A 21,685-nucleotide genomic window follows, 5' to 3' on the forward strand; every position below is an offset into this window, starting at 1 on the left:
GAATAGGACATTTGGTTTAAAATTTGAAGGCTGGGACCCAAGGAGGAATAAAGGAGTTCCTGAAGTGGGATTCAATAGTTTTGTGTCAGAATTGAACTGCCGGTCCCAGGATGGCACTGCTATGTGCCATGATAGGCTGGGGGCCAAAATGAGTAGCAATACTTCTATCCCTAGCCTGGCTTTGCCATTTTGTAGGTGTGCACCTTGGGCAAGTGAAGTCTTCCCTCTGGGCCTCAGTTTCATCATGTAGAAAGTGGAGATGAGACTCTATTTACTTCCTAGGTAAGCAACTTAGGAAGTAGGAGACTGCTTTAAATCTCCAGAAAGCATTAGAAATGCTAGCAATTACTCATATAAGTTTTAGATGTGTTGTATTCTACATGAAATTTTTTTGTTTATCAGCTTTCCTCAGAAAGAAATCTATTACTTTCCCAAGTATGTCTTAGTATGGAATTGAAAACATTGTTTTAAGCACTGAATAGTATTAAGTGTAGCCACTGATCCTATTTTGTCTTAGCTACTCCTTCAGCCCACTTCTGAGCAGACCTAGGATGGCCTTCCCCTGGTTGATACACTGTGGGAGCTTCTGAACTCTTAATGAAATGCTTTCCCTACTACACACCTACTTACTTGGCTTCAGAGTTCATGGTTTGCACTTAATCAGTAACCTAGACCAGTGGTCTCTAAAGTGGTAGATGTATAGACCTGCAGGGGGTGTACAAGATGATCTCTTTGGGTGTGGGGAAAACGTTAAAATTTACATTTATTTTTTATCTAAAAAAGAAAGAAAGTAAGCCTTACTAATGGTTAATCGGCCAATTGACACTGCCAACTCATTTGGATCTCTGGGTTAGATGTGTCACATATGCCCATTAACACCATGAAGGAAGAATGAGTGTTTCACAATTTCTTGTGATTCTCAGTAGTGGCCTCACTTGTTTTGCTTTCAATATATTGCAACAAACTGTGGTTTACCTGTGCAGGGAGAAGGTGATGGCTTGTATCTCAAATAACAGAATTTTTTTGAATATTCTTGAATACTTTGTAAGGAGAGTGACCATGGAAATCTTTTGTACCACCCAGAGGGTTCACTAGTTATCTTGAGGAAAAGATTTTGAAAGTTGTTGAATTTAAAGATAACTCTTTTCTTTCAAACAAAGATTATTCCAAATTTGCTGGCTTTTACTTGCTAAGTAATTGGCAATAGTATGATACCCAGAAGATTAGTTAAAAAAAAAAAGACTTAATCTATCCCTTCAAGGTGAATTTTAATGAGTGAAAAGTACTGTTTTAAAAAAGTGTATTTTAAATATGGATACTGTATGTTAACTAACTGGAATTAAAAATAAAGACTTTTAGAGAGTTAAAAAATAATAGAAACATTTTTCAGTATCCATTTTTTATCATTTATATGACTTTTTTGCTTTGTCACTTAAAAACTTCTGCTATATGTATAATTTTTAAAAATTGGAAAAAATATCTCTAACCTCTTTAAAACTTTTTCAATTGAAGACTTTTAGTAAAATTTGACCCATTTGTTCAAACTATTAAGCTATCCACCTGCTGATTAGTTTGCAGGTGTAACTGATGGACATTGGGAAATATAGGGGATTTACCAGGCAAATTACAACAAAATTGTTGAATGATTGGAGTATGAAATTAAAAAAACATTCTTGATGATATATTAAGCACAGACAATGATATATTTCTTCTGTTTGGATCTATGTGCCTTTGTCACCTCTTTTTTTCAACCAAGATATCCATTAAAACCTAGTATCAAAATCACCTAAATTTAAAACCAGTTCTTCAATTGGATGTATCATAAGATTTAAAAAATTAAGGAACCATGTTAAGTCATATTATTCTCATTAATAAATCATGCTGAATAATACTTTCAAGTGAGGGCAAAATTATTTTTGTGCCATTAATAAAAAAATAGTTTAATTTTAAATACTACTGATTTAATCTTTTCTCATCTTCTAAAATTCATGTTTTTATCATAATGTAAGCAATATATTGGTATAATTGTATGCATGTATGATTTTAAAATATATTTGGGACACCTGGGTGGCTCAGTGGTTGAGCATCTGCCTTTGGCTCAGGGCATGATCCTGGAATCCCAGGATCGAGTCCTGCATCAGGCTCCCCATGGGGAACCTGCTTCTCCCTGTCTATGTCTCTGCCTCTTTCTCTCTGTGTCTCTCATGAATAAATAATAAAATCTTTAAAAAATTTATATTTACTTTTATTTGGAGTATGTACTGTTCTGTGCTTTAACTGATTGAGTTAAAACTGTGGAGGCTGGGCTACCTGGATGGCTTAGTTGGTTAACTGTCTGACTCTTGGATTTGGCTGGGGTCATTACCTCAGTGTTGTGGGAATAAGACCCATGTTGGGCTCCCCACTCAGTGGGGAGTCTGCTTGAGGTTCTCTCCCTCTGCCCCTCCCCCTGCTTGTATTCTGTCTCTCTCTAAAATAAATCTTTTAAAAAAATTGGAGGCCACTGAACTAGACCACCTACTTGCTTCAGTTGCTTGATAGTGAATATAACCTTGATTTATCTGCCCTGAGTCTTTTTTTTTAAAGATTTTATTTATTCATGAGAGACAGAGAGAGGGAAAGGCAGAGACACAGGCAGAGGGAGAAGCAGGCTTCATGCTGGGAGCCCGACAGGGGACTCAATCCCGGGGCTGGGCTGAAGGCTGTGCTAAACTGCTAAGCCACCCAGGCTGCCCTGCCTCAAGTCTTATCAAGAGCCTGGCCGAGAGAACAGATATTTAGGTAAAGGACATGCTACCCTCGTGCCCCACTTCTGTGAGTATTGTATGTTCTATCCTTGGCTCAAAGTAGATAGAACACTGAAAGGCTACATATCTAGGAGGTCTAAAGATAGGTCAAGGTGAAAGAGTAGAGATGGAAATGCACTAGAGAATGACTGTAGGTCAATAATCAGAGAGGGAGAAATGAATCGTGGTGTGGAGGGATTGAAATTTTGTGCATTCTCTATTTCCAGCTTGACCCAGCTTTAGTTCCCAAAAAGACTGTCTCAAGATAATACTCTATAGCACATTTCATTCCCCTTATGAACCTGCTTTCAGTCATACAAAGCACACAGGACCACAGAGAAGAATGAGAAGTGCCGAGTGGTTTGATCTGGTATTGTTCCTTAATTGTTTTATGCATGTAAGCCCTGGATAATGGGGCAGTAGTTACAAGCAAAGACAACACACAGACCTTAATTTGAATCCTGGTTCCACCGGTTGCTTGCTGACTCTGTAACCCAGGGCAAATAATTTTAGCATTTTTTTGATAATCTTATTTGAATCTTAGTTTCTTCATCCACAAAATGAAGACACTAATACCTACCTCTCAGGGTGGTTGAGAGGATTAAATTGATGTATATTCATGGAAAGCATTTAGCAAGAAATCTAGCATTTGGCAGGTACTCAATAATGACAGCAGTATCTATCTGATTGTTAATTCCTGATGATTGGGACAGTGCTAGGTGCTCTGTGCTTCTTTCCTATACCCACGGTGCCTGACAGATAAGTATATACTAGGTGCTCAGTATTTGTTGAATTGAATATAATTAGTGGGAAAGACCTGTCAGGACAAGGTTGATTTAGGAATCTAGTTGCAACCTGTTATTAGATACTTTCAACTAATTTATTTCCTTCTCTCTGCTAACATAATTTATTTTGGAAAGACATTCTGATTTTTTTCTAACCTCAAAACTTGTTGCAATAACTCTTTTCATATATTAAAATAAGTTTCATCTTCCCATTTCTATCAGTGGTATCCTTTTTCTCTTTATCGGTGAAGTTTGAAATATTGACTCTGTCCTTTCCTTCAACCCCTACCAGGACCATGGTAGTGATTATGCTTCTCTCTGCATAAACACCAATCAAAAATGACTCCTCCCTGTTTGCCACTGAAGCTCAAACTTTTTTTAAATTTTAATTTCAGTATAGTTAACATACAGTGTTGTATTAGTTTCAGGTGCACAGTATAGTGATTCAACACTTCCATACATCACCCAGTGCTCATCATGACAAGTGCACTCCTTAATTCCCATTTTGAACCTGGCACTGAAGGCTTGGCATTTAACCTGGTTCCATCTGACCTATCTAAATCTGTTTCCTTCCATGCCTTCTGCTTCAGCCAGATGGGTCTTACCATTGGGCTCTAAGCACGACGTACAACTCCCAGCTCTCATCTTTTCCTTTTGCTAAGTTAGGATTTCCTATTACCATTGCCTAGCTACTAAATGCCCCGTTGAATTCTTCTGCAATTCTCACTAGCCATATTGCTCATTTGGATTCTTAGCTGTCATATGTATATATTTGTTTTCCACAGATGAGATTTGAACCACTTGAAGTCAGGGAGAGTTATCCCCTATAGTGTCATGTATTCTACAGTGTGCATATTAAGTGATTAATTAAGGTGAAAGAACCATGAAGTGCTTTGTAAACCTAAATGTAAAGAATTATCATAATTCATTCACTCATACAATTTACTGAATACCTGCTGTATTGGATAACTAGGATGGGTATAAGGAACATGTAAGTATTCTTTAGGGACTCTCAAAAGTCCCAGGGAGGGGAATTTGGTAGAAGACTAGATTTTCTGTGGTTAAGTAGGATGAATGCTCAGATTAGGTCACTAAAAGTTATGTGATCTCATGGACCAGTGAAATCAGATAATTGGGTTGTAGTGTACTGACCTAATTGAAGAAAGAATGCACCCATCAAAAGGGCGTTGTTAATGTCTGTACTGCTCACCATTACATATTAGTGCCTAGAACACAGAGTCTGCCACATAGAAGGTTCTTATTAACATTGTTGAAAGAACAATGGGGAGACTTTTGGAAATTGAGTTACTCTGGGTATGCTGACAAAGTAAGGCTCCTGGGATCAGACCATGGGAAATTCACTAGGTTGCTGTTGCCCCAAAAGGGTTCTTGGAAAACACCCAGCCAGTCTTCTGAAGATCCCCCAATCTCTTCTCTTCTATTCGAAACTTCCCTTAAAGTACCTTTTAGCAGTCTTAACACCTTTTCCTCTTATCTGAAAGCTAAAGTAACTTTATGCATACATCATTAACATGCAGAATCTTAGTTTATCTTTTCCATATCTGGCCTACATTCACTGTGTTACACTTCGTAAATACCACTCTGAAACAACCTGCATTAGTCAGTCTACATCTCTTGTGGTATTTGACACTTAAGTTTTCAGTTGGCCGCTGCCTTCACTTTTAGCAACTTCATAGTAAACCACACCAAACTACGAGAAAACAGTTGATCATTCTGTTACATCAGAAAGCAGGTAATTTGGGAGTCTTTTTGAAATAAATGTGAAAAGCTCAAACCCAAGATGAGCCTAAAAGCAATTTGAGGACTAATCGCTGTTGCTGTTTTCGCTATCCAGTCGAGGGAGGGAAAGTTCCCCAAATGATTTGAGAATAATTTTTATTCCATTCCTCAGAGCCAAATCATCTGGTTTGTGTGCTGAGTCCAAAAAACACTGCTGCATATTTTCCCCAAGGAGCAAGCCAGGGAGAGGCAATCTGAAAGATCACAGTAGGTTTGAGGTGAGAACTTCCAGAACTTCCTTGAAAATAAAGGCTGATGTGATAAAAGAACTGTTCTCCAGCCATTGCCTCTGTGTTTTCTCTCTTGTATTAAATGACAGTAGAGGTCAAATGCCATTTGCTTTTCTGCTCCTTCAGGACCTATTTTTGGTACTATTTCCTTCACTTTAGCCTTTGAGGTTACTGTTCTTCAGTGGAAAGAGCAATGGGGTGAGAATTGACATCTTGGGGGTTATGGGGCTCATTTATCAGGCTGTGCCAGCATTGGTCCTATTCCTGACTCTGGGCCTGTTTGTGGCCTGTGTTCTGCCTGGATTGCTCCTCCATTGGCTCTTGGCATGTTGAATTTGTAGTTTTTCACTCTTCAGCTTATATAGCACTTCTTCAGAGAAGCCTACCTTGACTGTCCCACCTAATGTAACCAGCATCCCCCCAGCCTACTCACTGTCTGGGTCATATTCCTCTGATGTCTTTCATAGCAACTCACCACTATGTGAGATAATCTAGTTTATTTACTTGTTTAATTTTTCTCCCTCTTCTCTCCACACTAGACTGTAACCTCTGTGCAGACAGGGACCATGTCAGCTGACCTTGTTCAGCTATTGTATACACCCAATGCTTAGCCCAGGGCCTGGTACATTCTGGGTGGTTGGGAGCTGTGTGTTCAATAAATGAATGAAGAGGACAGAGGGCAATGCAGGACCGATAAAATGTTCCTTTTTGGAGTGTACAGCCCCAAAACAGATTCAGCCAAGATTTGTTGAGCTCACTGACCTCTATCCACATCTGCTGATTCATACGGGAATAAATGATATCATCAAACGAGACTGAACTAGCTCTTTAGTGATTCTAAAGTTAGATGTAAAGCTTGAAGGACTTGGAGTACAGGTAACATTTTATTTTCTTTCATAGGGTAAAAGGGATGACTTGGGCAGAGAATGGAAATTAACAATTGACCACATTCATAATGTTGAGAAGGATCTGGACTATGGCTCATGGTTAAGAATGGAATGCACTGGGGCTCCTGGGTGGCTCAGTCAGGTAAGTGTCCAACTCTTGAGCTCAGTTCTTGATCTCAGGGCTGTGAGTTCAAGCCCCACATTGGGCTCTATGCTGGGTGTGGAGCCTACTTTAAAAAAAAAAGAGAATGAAATGTATCTTGTAAAGACAGAAAAAAAACATGTTTGTCAGGAGACTCATGAGCCTCATCAGGAGTGTAGGGTTGCTGGATTTAACAGAAACAGACAAAAATCCCAGGATGCCTATTTAAATTTGAATTTTGTATAAAAAATGAATAATTTTTAATCTATGTATGTCCCATGCAGTATTTGGTATCCTGGATTTTTATCTAGCAGCCCTACAAGTTTTTATCCAGTTCTTATTACTCCGCATTATTCACAAGAATATTATAGGAACATTATCAGATGCCTTGCTGATTTCCGGATATATATGCCTGTGGCAACATTTCCTAAACTCTGTTCTAGGAGACCATAGGGTCTCACAGGATATGAATATACTTTGATAAATGGTCAAATAATGTTTTCAGAATAAATTATCTTCTTTCTTAGTCACAGTACATCTTAGGGTATTAAAGATGCAGAGAAGTCCTATAGTAAAGACATGCACACACATACTCTCTGACTAATTTGCTTTCATTTTGAGGTTCCACAGGCTGTAGCTGAATGACCTTTCCTTGGGATGTCCACCTTCACCTCATGTGACCAGCCTTGTTGAGTGGTTTGGCTTTATCACTGGGCCAGGCTCTGTAGTGGCTGACTTTCACCTTTCCCTCTGGGAGGGAAAAAAAAAGGAATACAGAAACTTGAGATTTGGGCTTTGAAGAACAATTTTATTGTTTTGCTGAAGACCTCACTGATAGTCTCAGCTGTGTGAGCCAGCTGGAGCTCTTCAGGAGCCTACTGAGGTTTTGTGGCCCTGCCTACATATATACCCAGCTTAGAAGAAACCCCATATTAGGACTCATTTATCGTTTTAGATGTATTTTGTTGTGATGGTTTTTAAAGTAGACAATCTAGAATCTGTTAGTTAACACTAACGACCTTAGTGGGGAAAAACTAGTTTATCATAGGAATTAGTTTTTGCATAATTTTCTAGGTAAAGTCAAGAATCCATCTTCTTCAAAGGTAAACCTAATGACATTTGTTTTATAAATACCATCATTCTTCACTGTCAGTCCTCTGTGAATGTTCCAGCCTCTGACATTCAATAGAGCCATAAAGAAATCAAACATGCCTACCTAACCTTTTTGAAAATATTTAATATTATGATTTAATTTTTAATTTCCCATGGCAACAGTAAAATAAATCTCAATAGGACCAACTACCTGTTTCACCATAACACCAAAGCCTAGACAATCAAGATTTCCTCTTAATCACAAACCAATGTGGTATGGGGTGGGAGGTGGTAGATGTTGACATTTTGTATTTCCCAGGGACCCATTTACGTAATTGCCTTGCACAATGGGTGGAGAGTGGAGAGGCAGTTTTGACATGTCCTGTGTTAACAGTTTAGGGTTTTTTAAAGATTTAATTCTTAAGTAATCTCCACCTTCCATGTGGAGCTTGAACTCACAACCCCAAGATCAAGAGTTGCAAGCTCTACTGACTGAGCCAGCCAGGTTCCCCTACAGTGTAGGTTTTCATATAATGCCTTCTTCCTTGCCATTGAATTTCTTCCTTTTGTCATTAAACAAGCAAACAAAAACTCAAAACACAAGTCAGCTACCACAACAAAAATAAACAAAAGTGGTGTGCCTCGATGGCTCAGTTGGTTAAGCTTTAGCTCTGGTCATGATCCTGGAGTCCTGAGACCAGCATAGGGCTTCCTGCTCAGCAGGGAGTCTGCTTCTCCCTCTGCTCCTCACCCAGCTCATGCAAGCACGCTCTCTCTGTCTCAGATAAATATGTGAAATCTTAAAAAAAATAAGTGTAAGAGAAGGCAAGAAAGAACATGACTTTTTAATTTTTATTTACTTATTTATTTTTTAAAAAGATTTTATTTATTCATGAGACACACACACACACACAGGCAGAGACACAGGCAGAGGGAGAAGCAGGCTCCATGCAGGGAGCCCGATGTGGGACTCGATCCTGGGCCTCCAGGATCAGGCCCTGGGCTGAAGGCGGTGCTAAACCGCTGAGCCACCGGGTTGCCAGACTTTTTAATTTTTAAAAAGAAATGAAAGAATCAGCCTAAAAAGATGAGATTTAAAATTTGTAAAGCCCATTGTGAAACCTTACACAATTAGCTGAGGCCCAGGGCATTAAGCCACAGAAGTATGAATGCATAAGTTGAGGCATGCCAAATTAAATAAGATGGTTTATTGTGTTGAAATGATATTAACACAATATACTATAGATGTAGTAACTGGTTTCTTAGTGTTTCCACAATTTGAAAGACTAGCACCAAAAACCTCATACTCCTAAGAAGCAAATTTGTTAGCTTTATGACATCTCATGTAGAAGATATATAAATAATGGTTTCATATGAAACTCGGGTTGTGAATATTTTGAGACAAGCCAGAGTCTGTCTGATAAATAGGTGCTCAGTACATGTATGTCAAATCCATGAAACTAGTTTTATACATAACTGTAGTTTCAAGAGAGTCAAAGTGATCAGATCTATGAACAGTTGTCCATTCTATCAAATCTCTCTGGAACATCTGGCAAGTCAGCTGATCTCAGATTAAATTGATAGAGTTTCTCAACTTTGTCATTAACATATTGGGCCAGATAATTCCTTTTAAAAAAATCTTTTTCATTCATCCTTTCTTTTCCCCCTTGGGCCAGACAAATCTTTACTGTGGGTTCTGTCCTTTGAACTATAGATTGTTTGAATGCATTTTTGGTCTCTACCCACTGTATGCTAACACACCCCCAGTTGTGACAACCAAAAATACTTCCAGACAATGCCAAATGTCCCCAGGGTGGCAGAGGGTGTGTGGTGAAATTGCCCCCACTTGAAAAACCACTGGTTTAAAAGATCGTACAAGCTCAGGTCCAGAGTTCCCATAAGTTGACTCTCGTTTTTTTACAGATTGCATGGTTCTGCTACACTTGCTTTGACAGATGGGACCCAAAGACTTTTATGAATGTAAGAAGAGGAGACTGAAGAAGTGAGGCCAGCCCAAAAGTCCATTAATGGATGAATGGATAAACAAAATATGATACATCCATATGATGAAATAGTATTCATCCTTAAAAAGGAATGAAGTAGTAATACATGCTAGAATGTGGATAAATCTCAAAACCATGCTATGTGAAAACAAGCCAGACACAAATTCACATATTGTATATCCCACTTATATGAAGTATCCAGAATAGATAAATCCATAGAAACAGAATGCAGATTAGTGGTTGTCAGGGGCTGGGGAAATGAGGGAACTGCTTAATGGTTATGGGGTTTCTTTTTGGAGTGATGGAAATGTTTTGGAACTAGATAGAGAAGGTAGTGAGTGGTACAACATTGTGAATGTACTCATTGCTACTGAATTGTTCACTTTGAAATGTTTAATTTTATGTTATATGAATTTCAACTTAATAAATAAAAAAGAAAGGCTAAGCAGACCCAACAGGGCTCAACCAAAGGAGAAAGGAGCAGAATGGGGGAAGTAGAATTGTCCAGTTTTTAAAATGGTATTTCTAGGCACCTGAGTGGCTCAGTGGGTTAAGCATCTGCCTTTGGCTCAGGCATGATCTTAGGGTTGTGGGATTAAGCCCAGTGTCTGGGCTGCCTGCTCAGCGGAGTTGCTTCTCTCTCTTCTTCTGCTTCTCCTCCCACTCATGCTCTCTCTGTCTCTGTCTCTCTGTCTCTCTCAAATAAATAAATAAAATCTTAAAAAAAAATCCTGTGTCTCGTGGAGTGCTGAGAGTTCTGAGGAGCTTTGTTGGGGCCATGGGAGAAGGGATGGAAAGCAGATGGGGCCCAGGTCTCCCATCCTCTCCTGCATTAATCAAAGTTAGCCATAACTAGTGATCATTGGGGACATTTGGAACTCTTTGGGCTGGGCAGCAGGCCTGGGAGGAGTGCTCAAAGACTGAGAAAACATGGTTCTTGCCTCAAAAAATGAGCTGTGTGTGACCTGAGTGAATTATTTAATGTTTTATTTCCTCAGTTTTCTCATCTGTAAAATGAGGGGCTAAAAGTTCAGTTTCTTTCATAGGGTTGCTCTAAAAATCAGATGAGATGATGTATTCAAAGTTGCTAGCACATAGAACGTGTTCATTAAATGGTGGCAATTATTTAAGATTGATTTTGGAGAGAGCGCTGCATGAGCAGGGGGAGCAGCAGAGGGAGAGGGAAAGAGAATCCTCAAGTAGATGTCCCACAGAGTACAGAGCCTAATGCAGGGCTCAATCCCAGGATCCTCAGACCATGACCTGAGCCCAAATCAAGAGTTGGATGCTTAACTGACTGAGCCACCCAGGAGCCCCTAAATGGTGGCAATTACTAGTTTTAGCTCTCCACAGGCAGGCATCTTCTATTGGATTGTCCTTCTGCCTTTCCCATGTAAAGACAGGGGCTAATTTAGGCTCTGCCAGGGATGTCTCCTCTTCTTTCACTGGGTAAGTTAGTATCTATTCTTTAGTTTTTAGGTTTATATCAAAAGCTGTCATGCCTCTGGCCATAGGACATGAGGATGGTTCACCTTCAAGGCCAGCTGGAGGTTAGACCTGAGTGATGACATCCAGTGTTACAATCATGTGTGACTAGCTGGCATGAGGAAGTGACTAGTCAAATGAAGAAGTGCTTCAGCACCTTGGGCCTGGGAGAGACTTTTAAAGAATGAGTTGTTCCTCTTTTAGTGAGGGTTTAGAAGGGACCTGGAAGTAAGTGAAAGACCCAAGTAGCTCAGAGTTAAAATTTAGTTGTCTCTCTCTACTCCTTTATAATACAATCTTGACAAGTTTTCTCTTTTAGGATATGTTTTCTTAGAAGGAATTATGACAAATACTGCATGTATCACTTATATGTGGAATCTAAAAAAAAAAACAAAAACAAATTTATAGGAACAGAGTAGAAAAGTGGTTGGTTGCCAAGAACTGGGGGAAACAGGGAGAGATGAGGAAAAGAAGACAAACTTTCAGCTATAAGATGAATAAGGTCTGAGAATCTAGTGTACAACATGGTGACTATAGTTGATAACATTGTATTGTATAATTGAAATTTGCTGACAGTAGAAATTAAATGTTTATATAGGTATAATGTGTATATATACATGTATATAAATATTAGTGATATGTTAATTAACATAAATGGGAAGAATCCTTTCACAATGTACCCATATATCAAATCATCACGATGAGCATTTTGAATATCTTACAATTTTATTTGTCAATTATAACTCAATAAAACTGGAAAAAGATACAATCTTGATAACTTTTCTCTATCATGACACATTTCTTAGAGGGAACTATGAGAATGTGTGAGTGTATAAAGGGACAGGAAGAAATGTGCCTGTGAAGAGAAAAACAGGTTGAAGGTGATGTAGAAAAATGTTGGGGTTCAGAGTCGATGGCCAAGAAAGAATTCTTGAGACGTCCTTGGTGCAAAAAGGTGGTTTTATTAAAGCATGGGAACAAGATGCGTGGACAGAAAGGGCTGCACTGGGGTCGTGAAGAGTGGCCGACTATCTACTTACAAGTTGAGAAGGGGGTAGGTAGAGCATAAGTCTCTAAGGAATTTTGGAAACAAGGGCTCCAGGATTCTGAGGGGGCTAGCTATTTTTAGGAATAGGTCATTTATTACTGTTTAGTAAAAACTCAGTCGTAAGACCTTTTAGATGTAAGTCAGTGGACCATATGCTTGGAGAATGATTCCTAGCATGTATGGGGGAGGGTGGAGATAAAGGGAGCTTCCAAAGGAATTATGTTTTTTAAAAGTATTTTATTATTTTTATTTTATTATTTTTAAAGATTTTATTTATTTCTTCATGAGAGACACAGAGAAAGAGGCAGGCATGGGCAGAGAGAGAGAGCAAGCCCCATGCAGGGAGCTTGATGTGAGACTTGATCCCAGGTCTCCAGGATCACACCCTGGGCGGAAGGCAGGTGCTCAACTGCTGAGCCACCCAGGCATCCCTTAAAAGTATTTTATTAATTTATTTGAGAGAAAGAGAGAAAGAGATTGTGCACATGAGCAGGGGGAGGGGCAGAGGGACAAGCACACTCCCTGCTGAGCAGGGAGCCCAACATAGGGCTCCATCCCAGGACCCTGAGATTATGACCTGAGCCAAAATTAGATGCTTAACTGACTGAGCCTCCCAGGCACCCCAGGAATTTTTATATGTTAAAGAAGACTCACAGGATCCCTGTGGGTCGGGCTAATATTGCCTGTTGCCCTTGGCAAAGTGTCAACATCCAGGCAGTTGAGTCCCTAGAGGAATGTCACTCTACCTGTTTCAAGGACTTGTCAATGGACTGTAAGTAGTAAGGGAATTTAATTCTTTCTTTTGCTTTTGTTTTCCATATTGAAGGGGCTTTGAAATGAAACCTCTTTTGCATGATCTCAAATTTCATGCTGGGGATTTTGTTGGCTTTTCAGCTCTTTATGGAAAGAAGAAGGCTTTGGTGTACAGGTAGCATTTCCATTAGTATTGGACCAAGTTATTTTATATAAGTAAGAAAGAGAAAGTCAAATGGGTCGTTTATGCTTTGGGGATACAGCTATATTTTTCTCCTCCTGGTGCCTGTCTTCCCAGCAGATGGAGTGGTTAGAGGCAGAGGTGAGGTAGAATTTTAGATCTATAGAATCACACACAACTGCATACTTGACCCACTGCTGTCCCTCAGGCTTCCTCTTTGTTTTTCCCAAGCAGTATTGAAAAGTATTGGCTTCATATCAAATCCAGAAAGAGTTGGAGGGAGCTATGCAGACTTAAAAAAATGACCTGATGAAATATAATCCTGTCTATGTTAGGAGATCTAAAATTGAATATAGATAAACATCTTTTATTGTTTGAGTTGAACATCACATTTCATTGGTAAATAGTGTGAGCTTGGTTATTCCGGTGATGGATGTCAGCTGGAAAGAAAGAAACCCCTAGAGACTGGTTTTGCCTTTTTTTCAGTTCAGAGGAGGTCTCAGAGAGGTTTCTGGCACATTTTCTCACAGCCAAGCCCCAGCTCCTTTTGAGAGAAGGCTTGGTTCTTTTTTTTTTTTAAGATTTTATTTATTTTTTTCATGAGAGACACAGAGAGAGGCAGACACATAGGCAGAGGGAGAAGCAGGCTCCCCACAGTGTGTCCCATGCAGGACTCGACCCCAGGACCCCAGGATCATGATCTGAGCCGAAGGCAGATGCCCAACCCCTGAGCCACCCAGGTGTCCCGAGAGGAGGGTTGGTTCTTTGGGCTGTTCAACCTGGGGTACTTCACCTTGCTGTTGGGCCTGTCCTGGTCTAGAGAGTTCAGCTGGCTACAAAACATGGCCACCCGTGACATAGGCTCCCAAATCTCTAAATAGACCAGAGATCAGGAAATCAGGTCCTGAGCAAGGAACCTGTTTTCAAGCAAACAGCAGGCTTTGTGAGCACAGTAGAATCATAAGCCAAGTTCTGACAGAATTTCTGGTCCCAGAGTGAAGAGACGTTCCCTCTGTTTCTAACACCTTTGTGGTGTCAGAGGCCTTAAGAGTTGAGACGCACAGCCTGGAAGGGAAAGGGTCAGACCTTCCAACTCTTCTCTAGTTCCAGGAAAATAAGTAAGAATGATTTTTCAGGAAGGAAACCATGTGCAAAAGAAGATTCCTGGACCCCAGAAGGAGGCAAGGGGAGAAGAGAGGAAACATGTTTGAATAATAGAAAAAGGACCCAGGAGGCTGCTACGCTGTGTCGATGATGTAATACTCCATTGAAATGCCTCCTAATGAGCCATGTGCGGGCTGTCCCTTGCCCTGGGAGTGCAGAGTGTTCCCCTGCAGGTGTGCACACCTGAGTCCCAGACAGCAACTCACAAAGAAACTTGTGCTTGCTCCAATCTGTGTATGTCACTTTGGCCCAATCTGGGCCTCAATGCCTGGATGCTGATTACTCTGGGGATAGAGACTGGAATAAGCTCTGCAATGTGATTCAGGAAGAGCTGATGAACCAGGGCCAGAGAGAGAGGATGATAGAGCTTGAGCAGCATGTCCCTCAGTCTCCTCATCTTGGGCTTTCTAACGTTGCTTTCCTTAGACTGCTGTCTTCCTTTGAGCATCCCCTAGAACTTTATTTTCTATGGGCTTCTCCTGGAAATCCCCAACTGTGCACAGGCCCTCCCTAAGGATATAGATCCTCCCTAAGGACTAGGTGACACACTTTATTCAACCCCACCTTTATGGGGAGAACTGATAGATGCCATAGAAGTTTTTTTTTTTTTTTTTTTTTTAAGTAGTGGAAAACCTATCAAGTCCTTACTTTAAGCCTGCCAGTGGCATTCTCTTGCCCATCCCTATAGCATCATCTTGTACTACTCTACCATCACTTATTATTCTCTGGCTTTCTTTCAATTTCTAGAGCATTCCAGACTTTATCTCACCATGAGGATTTGGCACTAGCTCTTTTCTCTGCTTGGAAAGCTCTTCCCTGAGATTCTTGATGGCTGACTTCTACTTATTCTTCAGTTCTCAGGGCATAGCCAGTGCCTAGTACATACTTGCCACCAAGGAAACACGGAAAGGGAACAGATCGTAGTGGGGCAACTGTGTTCATTTTAGCCTGGAGGCAAGAGAGGGCTGCAGAGGGTTGGTGGAGAGTCCAGGTTTGGGGGTGAGGACGAGAATAACAGTGTTTCCTCTGTTACTCAAGGAGCAAAGCCGAGGTGCATGGCTGGGTACGTACTGGGAATTCCCTGATAGGTACTGCTGTAACCTGAACCCAGGGGAAGAAAAACACCACCTGGTCAAACTAATTTATTGACATACTCTAAGAAAGCCAAATAGCAGCCTCTGGGATTGCTGGAGAGGATTTCATTTACACTTTAATTAAAGGACTAATTATTAAATAATCATCTCTTCTTGGCTTATCGCCATTTTCGAGAGAGATATTTTTCCAAACTCCTTCCCACTTGCTGGCTGGAATACGTGTACCTCCCCCGCATGTTCACACTACTTTGCTTCTCTCCATTAGGACACTTAGGTTGGTGGACTGTGCTTGGCAGTTATAAGTCTTTTTCAACTGGTTGTGAGCTTGGTGAGGGGAGCATCCATATCACTAACAGGACTCTGCAAGTGCTAGACGGTTGTCATTGGGTGAATAAATGAAACATTTTCTGACCTTCAATATAGCTGCCCCTGTCTTACTGTAGTCACTCACTCATTTATTCAACAAACTTATTTTTAGCAAAGACTTGATAGCCTTCCACTGGGTGCTGGGGCTACAAAGGCAGAAAAAAAACCCTTCTCTTCTCACACAGCATTCACTGTCTAGTGGAGGACACAGATGAGCTAACAGGTTACTGCAGTGCAGTGTGGTAAGTGCTAATTGAGAGAAAGTAGAAGGTGTTCTGGGGACACACATGTGAGAGCATGTAGAGCATTCCACAGCATGTGAAAGGGCCTAGAGGGAAGAAAATGAGGAGCAATTGAAAAAAAACCTTCAGTTTGGCTGGAGCAGATAGTAAGTCTATAGTTTCTAGATCTGCCAGCCAGAAGCTGAAGTTCTTGGGAACTATGTCTTTTGGTTAGCTATCACCCTGGGCAAGCAAAACACGTTCTCTGACCACCAGGCCCACAGACTACATCCTGAAAAAGCCCACAGAGACTAAACGTACCTGCCTCTCACCCTGTCCAACACCAAAAAACAAAGACAAAAGCTTACCATAAACAAAGTGAAAAGACAAGTATTAGTATCCAGAGTGTGTTGAGAACTCCTATAAATCAATAAGAAGGCAAGCAATCCAAAAGAAAAATGAGCAAAGGAAAGGGAATTTATAGAGTAGGAAACACAAATGGCCGACAAATTGGAAAAAAGAATTTGGCAGCTGCATTAGTAGTCAAGGAAGCAAAAATTAATCACAATGAGATGTCATTTGACACCTACCAGACTGACAGAAATTAAAGTCTGACAGTACCAAATGTTGGCTAGAATGTAGAGCAAAGAGGATTCACATTCCCTCCTGTTAAGTAGGAGCATAAACTGGTTTTGCATACTTGAGAAAGCAATTTGACAATATCTCATAAACTTGACAACATGCATACGACCCAGCAATTATACTGTTGTATATAAGCCCAGGGAAACTTTACATGTGTATGTGTAAACAAGGACCATTCATTTTAGCATCGTTTCTAATGGCAAAACATTGGAAACCACCTAGGTGTCCACTAACAGAATCACATATAGATAACATCAGGTATGTTTAGATGGTTGACTTCTAAATAGTAGATAAAAAGAATGATCTAGATCCATTTGCAACAAAATGTCAAGAGGAAGATGTGAATTGCAGTATATGTACATTTTGAAATACACCAAAACTATACTCTATTGTTCATGGATGCATGTGAATACATTTAAAGTATAGACCGGGGATCCTTGGGTGGCTCAGCGGTTTAGTGCCTGCCTTTGGCCCAGGGCATGATCCTGGAGTCCCGGGATCGAGTCCCACATCAGGCTCCTGCTTGGAGCCTACTTCTCCCTCTGCCTGTGTCTCTGCCTCTCTCTCTCTGTGTCTATCATGAATAAATAAATAAAATCTTAAAAAAAATAAAGTATAGACCATGTTCTGGAATAATGCACCAAATTTATGATGGTGATTGCCTCTGAGGAGGGGGAAGGATAATGGGATTGCGAGTGTGGGCCAAGATGAACTAAATTTACCTGTAAGCTTTTCTCTCTTTTATTTATTTATTTGTTATAATTTTAAAAAAGATTTTAATTTTATTTATTCATGAGAGACACACACACAGAGAGAGAGGCAGGACACAGGCAGAGGGAGAAGCAGGCTTCATGCAGGGAGCCTGCTTTTTTCTCTTTTATATATGAGCACTAGTGTGCTGATAAATGTTTAACAGTTAGCTCTCCAGGAATCAAAAAAACTTTGATTTATGGCATTGGTGGATTTCCAAGGAATGATACTCCCACCATCGCCAATTTTAAGCTACCAAAGATTTAGCAATCAGCTCTCAAAATTGCTGAAAATTTAACAAACAGCTTTTGACACTAAATGTGAAGTGGCTGCAGTGCAACATTCTGTGCATGTGTGTGTGTAAAAACTTGAAGCATGATGACAATATTAATGGCCTCAGTTCTGTATAATGGAAATATATATATTTGTTATATTATCTTCTGAAGTTTTATGGACATTTTTAATTTCTTGAAAAAATAAAGGGGACAATTCTATAAGAATCAGAGTGGGTAAAAATACCTGCCAGTTTAAATTATAATTGGAAGTAGAGTGAAGCAGGGCTTTCTTTATCCTAGATGTCTTTCTCCATAGCTCCCATTTAAATAACTTGATAATTGTTGACTATATTGAATAAACACCCAGCAAGTCAAGCACCTGTGCTGGTGACCTGGTCCGATGAACCAGAAGGAGCCTTCATAAATAGCAAATGTTTATGGTCAATTAAAAAAAAACTTATAAGAAAATAAACCTGGCCAACTGAACAGAATGGTTTAAATAATTCCCAAGTATCCTTCACAAGGCCTGACACTTGGTTGACATGCTATCAGAATATGTCTCACTCTATGGATGCACTACAAAAATAATTGCTGGATAATTTGGACAATATATTTTTTTTTTTGGACAATATATTTTTTAATGAGCTTCAAAATTGTAGAGAAGTGATGAGATATTGTCCTGCCTTATATGTGTTGGTATTGCAAATTGAAAAAGGCTCAACTATTAGAACGTGTGCCAGGAACAGAGCAGTTAAATATAGTAACAGGTGCCTCAGTTTCACACTCATCTGTTATTCAGTGAGTCTCTACAGCGAATCTAGTTTTGATGGCTTTAAAACTTTTGTGAGCTCATCAGGTGTGCACTTCACTGAAGCATACACAATGAGGAGGTTCTTCTTTTCTTAGTGATCAAAACTTTCATTTCTGGAGATCAAAATGGGAAACCACGTATCCAAAAAGAAATGCCTCAAAATAATCTCCTTTCTCCCTCTTCTAGTAACCATTTATAAAATAATTTATTTTAGAAATTATATTCAGAAATTTATTCTATAAATAAGCTATATGCTATCTATATTGTGAAATACATTTATATTTGCAAAATTCATACTTTATTAAAAAACTGTTTATTACAAATCATATTTATAAAAATTATAAATTATAATGATTATATTATAAAATAAGAATAAATCTATATAGAATATACATTTTATAAGTTATTTATAGATCTATAATATGTATATGAATTTTCTATATTCTCTAAACAAATTTCTATTTTACAAATAAACACTGGAATACATTGAGTATTAATAAAAACATTTATATTTTGGAACTAGATACAAAGAGAATTATTATTTGCTATGACAGTTGTATATAATAAAAATCCTGTTATATTAAACATTTATGTATACAAATACCATAGGTAAAACCTGCCCATGGAAAAAAAAAAAAAAAAACCTGCCCATGGAGATGCCACACATAGATTGTGTATTCTTGACCATTTCTAGCCTGTATAGCATGCTTTTTAGACAGATGATACTTCTATAGAACTAGGACCATTGTTTCATTGCCTAAAACAAAACAAAACAAAACAAAAAAACCCTGCAGTCTCAATACTCAGGAATTATCTTTCTTACCTGTTTGATGTATTTTTCTTCCAACCTTTTATATATACCTAATATGTATATTGTATAATATATTCATAGTCTTTGACCTTCACTGCATATTAAAATCACCAGGGGAAGGTTTAAAAAAAAATACCAGTGCCAGGATCCCACACCCAGAACATTTGAGTCAATCTCTGGGTATGAGATCTAGGCATGGGTATTTTTAGAAGCTCCCTAGGTGAGTTTAATGTACAGTTCAGGTTGAAGACTACTATGATGTATTTATGTCATGTTGGATTTTTTGGTTGCAAGTAACAGAAACATCACTGAAAACTAGCTCTACAAATGTCTTTTGGTTTCTGTTAATTGAAAAGTCTAAACGCAATGAAGGTTTCTAACATCATGTGATCAGATTCTAGCTAAATTTCTCTGAAAGTCTCTTGGCTGCTCTCTTTAAGGGGCCAGCTTCCCTCATGGCTCAAATCTTGAGGGAAAAGGTGCATAGCTTCTGGGGACTCACAGCAGGCTTTGAAGTTTTCCTCCAACTGGGCCAATATGAGGTAATAACTGCTGCTGGGTGACTGCCTTGGGCTCTTGACTTAATACTACCCATCCATGCACAGATACTGCCAAGAGGAGAGGGGGAAATGGGGATGCTTTTAGGAAGAGGACAAGGGGGTGAGATGTTGGATAGGTAATTAAGGAATGTTTACATTCTACACCATAAAGGTATTTAGCCACTTTTTACAAAAGGCTTTATTTATTTAAGTAACTTCTACACTCAGTGTGGTGCTTGAACTCACGACCCTGAGACCAAGAGTCTCACAGAGTCTTCTGACTCAGCCAGCCAGGTGCCCCAAGGAACTAAACTGCTTTTTTTTTTAAGATTCTATTTTTAAGCGACCTCTATACCCAATGGCTGGAATTCCCAATCTCAAGATCAAGAGTCGCATACTGAGCCAGTGAGGCACTCCTAGACACTTGGAATCACACTAGATAGGGTTTGTTATCCTAATTTAAAAATACACACAGCATTATATTTAAATGCATTTTGAAACATGATTTTTAATTAGTTCCAGACTAGTCTATCATATGGATGCACTTTTATTTAACCTTTGCACTTTCTTTGTACATTTTAAGCTTCTTCTAATGCATCTAGATCCCTGGCTTTAAACTATTTATGACCATATGACCCAATTTCCCTGGGACTAGCCCTGTTAAACATCTGTTGTCCTGGAATAATTATTAACAATGCCTTATTTAACTCTCAAAAGTATTCTGGTTTGGAGGAAAAATTACAATGTCATCTTAATTTAAACATAAATATCTAATATCTGTCCATTTATCTGATCATTTCCTTAAGACAGATTCTTGGAAAAGGAATTTCTGGGTAAAAGAAGAGAAAAATTTTTAAAGGTTCTTGATACATATTGATAAGTTGTTTTACAGAAGTTATACCATATTATACTGCAACCAGCAGTGCATGAGATAGATTATTATTCTTTTTTCTCCTATCAAACCGGCAAATGTTTAAAAAAAAAAGGAGAGGAAATGGGTAATATTCAGTGCTGACAAGAGTTTTAGGAGATGATCTGATTAGTTCTTAGATCATGATAAGCCTCAATATTATTTTCACATGCTGAGTGACCATTTGTGTATCTTATTTTGTGACTTATCTGTTTATGTTTCTAGTTCAGTAAGAGTCCTTCTATATGAATGCTTTATCCATCGTATTTGTTGAAATCTTTCCTGTTTTCATTTTGTTTATTATCTTTCTTGTGGCCTTTATGTATTTAACTATCAATACTTTCCTTTTCTCCCCCATTGCTTTTATGCTGGGAAGTCCTTTATTATCCTGACAGTAGATTGATATTCCACCTTATATTTACAATGCTTTAAATATTCTTACAGGTTTTTTTTTTAACAAAGGAAATTAACTCTTGAATACATTTGGAGTTCATTTTGATATCAACTTTGAAAAAATGTTCTTACTTTATTTTGTTTTTCCAATAGAACAATTAATTTTTCCTCTATCAATTTGATTGAAATTGTCTTACAGATATAATTTAGGGAAGAACCAACATCTTTTTTTTTAAAAAAAAGATTTTAATTAATTAAAATTAACTAATTATATTTATATTTATTTGACAGAGAATAGGAGAGTAGCAGACAGAGGGAGAGGGAGAAGCAGGCTCCCTACCCTAGGATCCTGAACTGAGCTGTAGGCAGATGCTTTAACTGACTGAGCCACTGAGGCATCCCAAGAACCAACATCTTTATGATGATCAGCCTTATGCTTATTATTGAGGCACTTTGTGGCCATTTATTCTAATTTTTAAAATCTCTCAGCTTATTCATGGAGTTTTCTTTGAATAGG

The 21,685-nt window shown here is 38.9% G+C and overlaps 1 pseudogene; it reads right to left on the minus strand.

Annotated features, from left to right (window-relative positions):
* Nucleotides 1-21,685, minus strand: part of LOC112649085 (ATP synthase subunit O, mitochondrial-like) — a 78,645-nt pseudogene that overhangs the window by 19,797 nt on the left and 37,163 nt on the right.

This window comes from Canis lupus, chromosome X (genome assembly GCF_003254725.2).
Source record: "Canis lupus dingo isolate Sandy chromosome X, ASM325472v2, whole genome shotgun sequence".
NCBI lineage: Eukaryota > Metazoa > Chordata > Mammalia > Carnivora > Canidae > Canis > Canis lupus.